This window comes from Urocitellus parryii, chromosome 6 (assembly GCF_045843805.1).
Source record: "Urocitellus parryii isolate mUroPar1 chromosome 6, mUroPar1.hap1, whole genome shotgun sequence".
NCBI classification, from domain to species: Eukaryota; Metazoa; Chordata; class Mammalia; order Rodentia; family Sciuridae; genus Urocitellus; species Urocitellus parryii.
The window spans coordinates 125,807,072-125,815,930 of NC_135536.1; positions in this window are offsets into that span (position 1 = coordinate 125,807,072).

Genomic DNA, 8,859 nt, shown 5'->3' on the forward strand with positions numbered 1-8,859 from the left:
TTTAATCCAAATTGTGGATTGAAAGCTGTGCAAGGCATAGCAGCCATTTTGAGGAGTCCATAGCTGGCCAGTCTTTCTAGAAGGAATTAAATCAACACAGCTTCTCTCCCACCTTAGATAGCAGCAGCAACAACAACAACAACAACCCAGAAGGTATATCTCTGAAGTATACCATAATCCATCTAGAGGGAACTTGTGGAGGGATCACTAGGAGCCAATAGTTACTGAAATCTTCATCCCCTCCCCCAACCACAGACAGAGGGAATAGGGTAAAGGAGACCCAAGAGCTGGTCATTCCTGGGAAGGGCTAGCTTAACCCAGCCACTCTACACAGATTCCACAGGAGTTCAGGCAGATACAGGAGTAGAATGGACACCTGCAATTCATGGTGGCAGGCAGTGAGAGCTAAGGTGCTGGTAGGATGGCTGCCTTTGTCTAGCAGTGGAGGGGATGGCTGCCTTGATTCATGGCTAATTTGCTGCCATGGGCACTGGGAGCTCACACACAAGTGGGACAGCTGTCTCTGGCTGAGCCAGTGGAGAGAAGTAGAGTCTATGGTTCACAACCATAGGTAGTGGGGGTATGAATCAGTAGAGTCCCTTTCCTGGTCCCAGGGACAATGCCTTGGTGATCTGTATCAGTCAGAGGAGAAGCTTCTGAATTGCAGATTACCCATGGAGAGCCCACAGCCATAGATCCTATACTTCCAGACAGCCCCCAGGCTCTATGCCACTTTGAAGAGGATCCTGTGGAGGAAAGCTAGTACACAATGATCTGCTGCAGTCAGAGTTGACAGTATCCTATGCTTCTGAACACAATAGAAATAGTTAGCAGATGTAAAATAGCACCTTCCAAACATCCAGCTTCAGGCCACTGGATAAACATATAAGAATCAGTTGGTGGGAAGTCCATAGGAATCAAGAGAGCACTTCTGGGTGGATATAAAGCTGAGGATTGATGAATATTCTTCTAAAAATCCCAAATCATGATGAAATGCAAATCAAGAAGACATCAGAAGAATTTTCTCCACCTTGGCATGGTTTACTATAAATAGCTCTAATGTCAACTTTGGTCACATGTATATTACTCTTATTTTGAATCAATAATTGTTACTATAGCATTGGATAACATGTCTTCAACTCATTTGGTTGTATTTATTCTAATGTTTTGTTTTGTTGGTACCAGAGTTTGAACCCAGGGGCACTCAACCACTAAGTCTCATTCCCAGCCCTTTTTATTTTTTTTTATTTGGAGACAGGGTCTCACTAAGTTGCTTAGTGCCTTGCTAAATTGCTGAGACTGGCCTTAAATTTGTGATCCTCCTGCCTCAGCCTTCCAAGTCACTTGGAATTACAGGCATGTACCACCATTACCAACTTAATGCTTTCAAGCATTAATTCAAATCCTTCTGTCTTTGTTTTCCTAGCTCAGGTGACACTTGCATTTCTAAGCCCCTATTTTTTTTAACATTCCCTGCTACTGCCTCAAATCGCCCCATTCATCTTTTTCCTCTTTTTTTTTTTTTTTTTTTACCTTGGTGTGTATTATTCTTTTCTGTTTTTTCTCTCTTCTTTTGTCCAATTTTTCTCTTCTTCCCTTTTCAGCTGCTGTATAATGTAATAGCAATTTTAATGTCATTAATAACTATTTTTTCCAAACTATTCTGGATATTACTACAAGCTTATACCTTTATTAAGAATGATAGAGAAGATTACCAACAAGTTTTTTGTTTGTCCTAAAGTTGATTAGTATGCGACTTTATTCTGAAAGATTGTAGTAAATAGGGTTTAGTGCTTTATTTCAAAGTAGTGCTGACACTGGGAACAGCAGAAGACACACAGAGTGAAAGTATTAGTACTCAGATATTTGCTCACCCTGGTGCTTTTAAGAGAAAGAAGATCACTGAAGTGTTCCTTATATAACAAAAGAAGCAATAATCATCCAAAGAGATGAGCAGTCATGCAAGCAATATGAAAAATCAAGAGAACTAATCTCCCTAAATACCCCATAACAGTTCAACAACTGACTACATTAATATCACAGTGAAGGAAATGTCAGGAATAATTTAGAAAATTAATAGTTAGAATATCCAATGAGCTAAAATAAGAAATTAGAAAATACAAGAACTGAAACATCATTTCAATAAAGAGAGATTCTAAAAAGAATCAGATAAATTAACAGCTTGATAAACCAAATTAAAAATTTAATGGAGGGGCTGGGATTGTGGTTCAGAGGTAGAGCACATGCCTTGCACATCTGAGGCACTGGGTTCAATCCTCAGCACCACATAAAAATAAATAAAGGTATTGTGTCCAATATACAACAAAAAAATATTTTAAAAGAATGCTCTTGGGCTGGGGATGTGGCTCAAGCGGTAGCGCACTTGCCTGGCTTATGCAGGGCGCTGGGTTCGATCCTCAGCACCACATAAAATGTCCACCGAAAACTAAAAAATAAATATTAAAAAATTCTCTCTCTCTCTCTCTCTCCTTTAAAAAAAAACGAATGCTCTTTAAAAAATTTAATGGAAAGCATCATAAATAAATAAGATCATTTTGAATATGGACTCTCAGACTTTGAAGACCAATTATATAATTTTAAAAATGCAACAATGAAGAAAAGATATTAAGAGATCATGAACCAAATATTCAAGAAATCTAGGATAACATCAAGAGATCATATTTAAGAATCAATGGGATTGAAAAAGGCTTTGAAACACACACTAAAGAAATGCACAATCTTTTTAAGAATATAATTTCAGAAAACTTTCCAAATCTTACAAATAAGATGGAAATCCAAATACAAGATGCATATAGAATTCCAAATAGGCAAGGACAAAATAAATCCTCTCCAAGACACATTTTAATGTGAAAGTCTAATATGCAGGATAAAGTTAGAATTTTAAAAGCTGTAAGAGAAAACATGGCAGGTCACATTTAGAGGTAAGTTAATTCAAATTTTAACTGATTTCTCAACCCAGACCCAAAAAGACAAGAGGGTTTGCAATAATATATAACAAGCCCTGACAAAATGCGTGCTAGCCAAGATTACCATAACTAGCAAAACTATCCTTCAAAATTGAATATGAAATAAAAACCTTCAATGGTTAATAGAAACAAATAATTTGTAACCACTAATCCTATATCACAAAACATAATAAAATATTTATGAAGAAGAAATGAAAAAGTAAAAATGAAAACTAACACAAGGATGAATCTCACTTTGTCAACTGAAGGAGAATAAAGTCTGAATTAAATATGAGAAATAAAAATGGCAGGAAATAAAGATAATTTCTCTATAATAACATTGAATGTAAATGGTCTAAATTCTGCAATCCAAAGACATAGATTGGAATATTGGATTAAAAAATAATACCTAATCATATGTTGTTTACAAGAAATTCACCTCATAGGCAAATACATCCAGAGACCAATGGTGAAAGGGTAGAAAAAAAATAATCCATGCAAAGAGAAAACCAAAGCAATATGTTATCATATCAGGAAAAAGTATACTTCAAGCCAAGATTAATCAGAAGAGACAAAGAAGTTTCTTCATATTGGTTAAGGGAATAATCCAACAATAAGATACAATGGTTGTAAATATTTCTGCCCCAAACAATGTGTATCTATACACAGAAAGCAAATGCTTCTCAATATAAAAACTCAAATAGTAATTTAAGAATATCTGATTAGACAGTAAATGGCAATCTGACATGACCCTCAGTGATGTCATTGTTTTCTTGATATGTCTTTAATTTGATTATTAGGATATAGTTCTAGAGTTGGGGTTGGGGTTGTGGCTCAATGGTAGAGCACTTTCCTAGGATGTGTGAGACACTGGGTTCTATCCTTAGCACCACATAAAAATAAATAAATAAAATGAAGGTATAAAGAATTCAATTCTATTTAATACCAAATGGTATAAGTTATTATCTTTTCCAATTGGAAACCTATTTTAGTTAATACTTTTAGAAATATAAAGATCCATCAACTTTTATGCTAAGTGCTAAGTGATAATGAATAAAAAAGGTTAGAGAGATATAGTGTTAAATTAGTGAAGTTTATTGTCAGTAGTGTTAATATGGGTAATTTTTTCTTATACAATAAAGAAGATAATTTTTACTAATTAAAGATGGAAAATACTGGGCTGGGGTTGTGGCTCAGCGGTGGAGTGCTCGTCCAGTATGTGTGGGCCTTGGGTTTGATCCTCAGCACCATATAAAAACTAAATGAATAAAATAAAGGTATTATGTCCAACTACAACTAAAAAATATTTTTTTTAAAAAAGATGGAAAATACCAATTAAGACACCAATTCTATTTCATTATCTTTAACTACATTATGCCTTGTATTTCTTATTTTATAAACTTTCCTAGTTTTCCTACCAATAAAATAAGAGTATGATAAAAAAGAATTAAATATAGCATAATACAATAATACTAGAGAATTTCAACCCATTTATTTCATCATTAGATATTTCAGGACTAAAAATACTATTAATCAAAAGAACCTAATAGAAATATTTAGAATATTTCACCCATTGACAAGTGAACCCACTGTCTTCTCAGTAGAACTTCTCATGGAACTTTCTCTAAAATAGATCATAATTTGGGGCACAAAGCAAATCTTAGCAAAAACAAAAAAGAGATAATTCCTTGCATCCTATTATAGAATATGATAATGAAATCAGAAATAAGTGAAATAAAAATACAAAATCATCCTATCATTTGGAAATTAAATAATATACTTTTGAATGAGGAATAGATAATAAAAGAAATCACGGAATAAATAAATTCTTAAAAACAAATGAGAGAGCCGGAAGGTGGCAGCGGCGGAGGCCTGCGCAGCGGAGGCGCCTCAATATCCTCAAAAAAAAACCAACAAAAAAAAACTTGGGAATCAACCTAACAAAAGAGGTGAAAGATTTATACAATGAAAACTATAGGGGGATCCAACATGGCGGCCAGCGAGGAAGCAGCGATTCCAACGTCTCCACTTTAACGGGATAAGAAAGACCCATCTGAACAGCTGCAGCCTACCTACGGAGGAACTTATAGCATAATTCCCTTAAGAGGAGAGCAGCTGTGATCTGGTAGGTTTATTGGAAGTGACAGTTTGTCCCAGAGAAGTGGATCTTGGATGGCCACTCGGGCACAGAGGTCTAGTCCCACAGCCATCAGCCACTCCGGCAAGGGGCTCCCCCTGGAGGCCTAGCTCTCGCTTTGTGAGCAGCCACCTCACCTGCCCGATTCCTAACCACGCGGCCACAGCTACCCGGCTCCACAGGTGGCCCCGCGGCGGGTGCAGAAGTCAAGTCCCGGAGCCAGCAACCGCTTTTGCAAGCGGCGGACACCCGGAGCGGCTTGGGCCGCCCCGCCCGAACTGGCAGTCGGCCTCCGCCATCCGGGCTCCCCTGGGAGGCCTAGCGTTCACTCTGGGAGCAGCCGCCTCACCCGCCTGGTTCCTAACCACGCGGCCGCAGCTACCCGGCTCCACAGGTGGCCCCGCGGCGGGTGCAGAAGTCAAGTCCTGAGGAGGGAAGATGGCAGCGAAGGGAGTGCATCACCCCAGTGCGCCGCGTCACTGAGCGGGAGAAAGATGATGTGAATTGCCTGAAGGCTATCTTGTTGGGAATTTCCAGTGAAATTGAGGTGCTCCAGAATCTAGTGGACAGATTTCCATTGTGCGAAGTTCGACTGCGGGAGCTCCATTTCTCCGCACGGAGGGTCACATAGCCTGATAGGCAATCGCCCCGTGGCTGGAGTCTGTGGCGCGCACTGGGGAGTGGCAAGGTGCCGGAGCGGGGGAGCAGCGATACCTGCGACCCACTGTAAAGACAGGCCAGGTAGCTTGCCAGCGTGGTGGACACGTAACACCGAGGCAGTCGCGTCACACTGGTTGGAGTGGGGGTGGAGCAGGGTCGCCGCCCGGGTCCGGAGGGGGCTCAACGACCCGTTGGAGAGGTAGTCAGGTACCCCCATTGGGAGTGGGGGCTGTGCAGAACTGCGACCCACCGGACTAGAGGCCTGCCAGCATGGTAGACAGGTCACACCAATTGGAGTGGGGACCCAGCAGAGCCGCCACCCACATCCAGATCAGGACCAATGACCCCAGGGCGTGGTAGTTACGTTACCACAGTTGGAGTGGGGGCAGAGCAGAGCCGCCACCCGTGCCCGCAGGGGGGGCAGACCTGCAACCGATCAGCGTGGTAGACAGATCACCCTAATTAGAGGAGGAGCACAACCACTACCCGCCCTGCAAGGGAGACTCCCCAACTATACAAGAGCAATATAAATAAATAGGGGGTAAATTTCAAAAACACAACAGTTGCACCAAGCAGAAAGAAACGCGAGCAGTATGAAAAGACTAGGAAAGAAAGGACCACAAGCAATGCAGGTCAACTCAACATTAGAAGAGGTAATAGCTGCAACAGATGGAATGTCAGATAAAGAGTTCAGGATATACATGCTTCAGATTATCTGGAGTCTCAAGGAAGACATGAGACAGCAAAATCAGACAATGAAAGATCACATTGACAAACAAATCCAGGAAGGAAAAGATCAATTTCACAGGGAGATAGAGGTAATAAAAAACAAACAAATAGAAATCCTAGAAATGCAGGAAACAATAAACCAACTTAAAAACTCAATTGAGAATACTACCAGCAGAGTAGATCACTTAGAAGAGAGAACATCAGACAATGAAGACAAAGTATTTCAACTGGAAAATAACATAGACAGCTCAGCAAGTCTGCTCAGAAACCATGAGCAGAACATCCAAGAATTATGGGACAATATCAAAAGACCAAATTTAAGAGTCATTGGGATACAGGAAGGCACAGAGCTCCATACCAAAGGAATAAACAGTCTATTCAGTGAAATAATACGAGAAAACTTCCCAGACTTGAAGAATGAGACAGAATCCCAAATCCTAGAAGCCTACAGGACACCGAATGTGCAAAATCATAAGAGATCCACACCTAGACACATTATAATGAAGATGTCCAACATACAGAATAAGGAGAGAATTTTAAAAGCTGCAAGAGAAAGAAAGCAGATTACATTTAGGGGTAAACCAATCAGGATAACAGCTGATCTCTCAACACAGACTCTGAAAGCTAGAAGATCCTGGAATAACATATTTCAAACACTGAAAGAAAATGGGTTCCAACCAAGAATCGTGTATCCGGCGAAATTAAGCTTCAGGATAGAAGATGAAATTAAAACCTTCCACGATAAACAAAAGTTAAAAGAATTCGCAGCTAGAAAACCATCTCTTCAAAAAATCCTTGGCAAAACATTACAGGAAGAGGAAATGGAAAATAACATTGAAAACCAACAATGGGAGGTAGGACAGTAAAGGGGGGAAAGGAGTCAAAGAGGATAACAAATCAGGTTTAGTAACATCAATAAATAAATATGGCTAGAAGAACAAACCATATCTCAATAATAACCCTAAATGTTAATGGCTTAAACTCACCAATCAAGAGACACAGGCTAGTAGAATGGATCACAAAACAAGACCCAACAATATGCTGCCTACAGGAGACGCATCTGATAGGAAAAGATATTCATAGACTGAAGGTGAAAGGTTGGGAAAAATCATACCACTCATATGGACTGCGGAAACAAGCAGGAGTGGCCATACTCATATCTAATAAAATAGATTTCAAGCCAAAGTTAATCAAAAGGGATAAAGAAGGACACGTCATACTGCTCAAGGGAACCATACACCAACAAGACATAACAGTCATAAATATATATGCCCCAAATAATGGTGCAGCTGTGTTCATCAAGCAAACTCTTCTCAAGTTCAAGAGTCTAATAGACCATCATACAATAATCATGGGAGACTTCAACACACCTCTCTCACCACTGGACAGATCTTCCAAACAAAAGTTAAATAAGGAAACTATAGAACTCAATAACACAATTAACAACCTAGACTTAATTGACATATATAGACTATACCACCCAACATCAAGTAGTTACACTTTTTTCTCAGCAGCACATGGAACCTTCTCAAAAATAGACCATATATTATGTCACAGGGCAACTCTTAGACAATATAAAGGGGTAGAGATAATACCATGCATCTTATCTGATCACAATGGAATGAAACTGAAAATCAATGATAAAAGTAGGAAGGAAAAATCAAGCATCACTTGGAGAATGAACAATAGGTTGCTGAATGATCAATGGGTTTTAGAAGACATCAAGGAGGAAATTAAAAACTTCCTAGAGTTAAATGAAAACACAGACACAACATATCGGAATCTATGGGACACATTGAAAGCAGTTCTAAGAGGAAAATTCATTGCTTGGAGTTCATTCCTCAAAAAAAGAAAAAACCAACAAATAAATGATCTCATACTTCATCTCAAAATCCTAGAAAAAGAAGAGCAAAACAACAGCAAAAGAAGTAGAAGGCAAGAATCAGAGCTGAAATTAATGAAATTGAAACAAAAGAAACAATTGAAAAAATTGACAAAACTAAAAGTTGGTTCTTTGAAAAAATAAATAAAATTGACAGACCCTTAGCCATGCTAACGAAGAGAAGAAGAGAGAGAACCCAAATTACTAGCATACGGGATGAAAAAGGCAATATCACAACAGACTCTTCAGAAATACAGAAGATAATCAGAAATTATTTTCAATCCTTATACTCAAATAAAATAGAAGATAGTGAAGGCATAGATAAATTCCTTAAGTCTTATGATCTGCCCAGATTGAGTCAGGAGGATATAGACAACCTAAACAGACCAATAACAATAGAGGAAATAGAAGAAACCATCAAAAGATTACCAACTAAGAAAAGCCCAGGACCGGATGGGTATACAGCAGAGTTTTACAAAACCTTT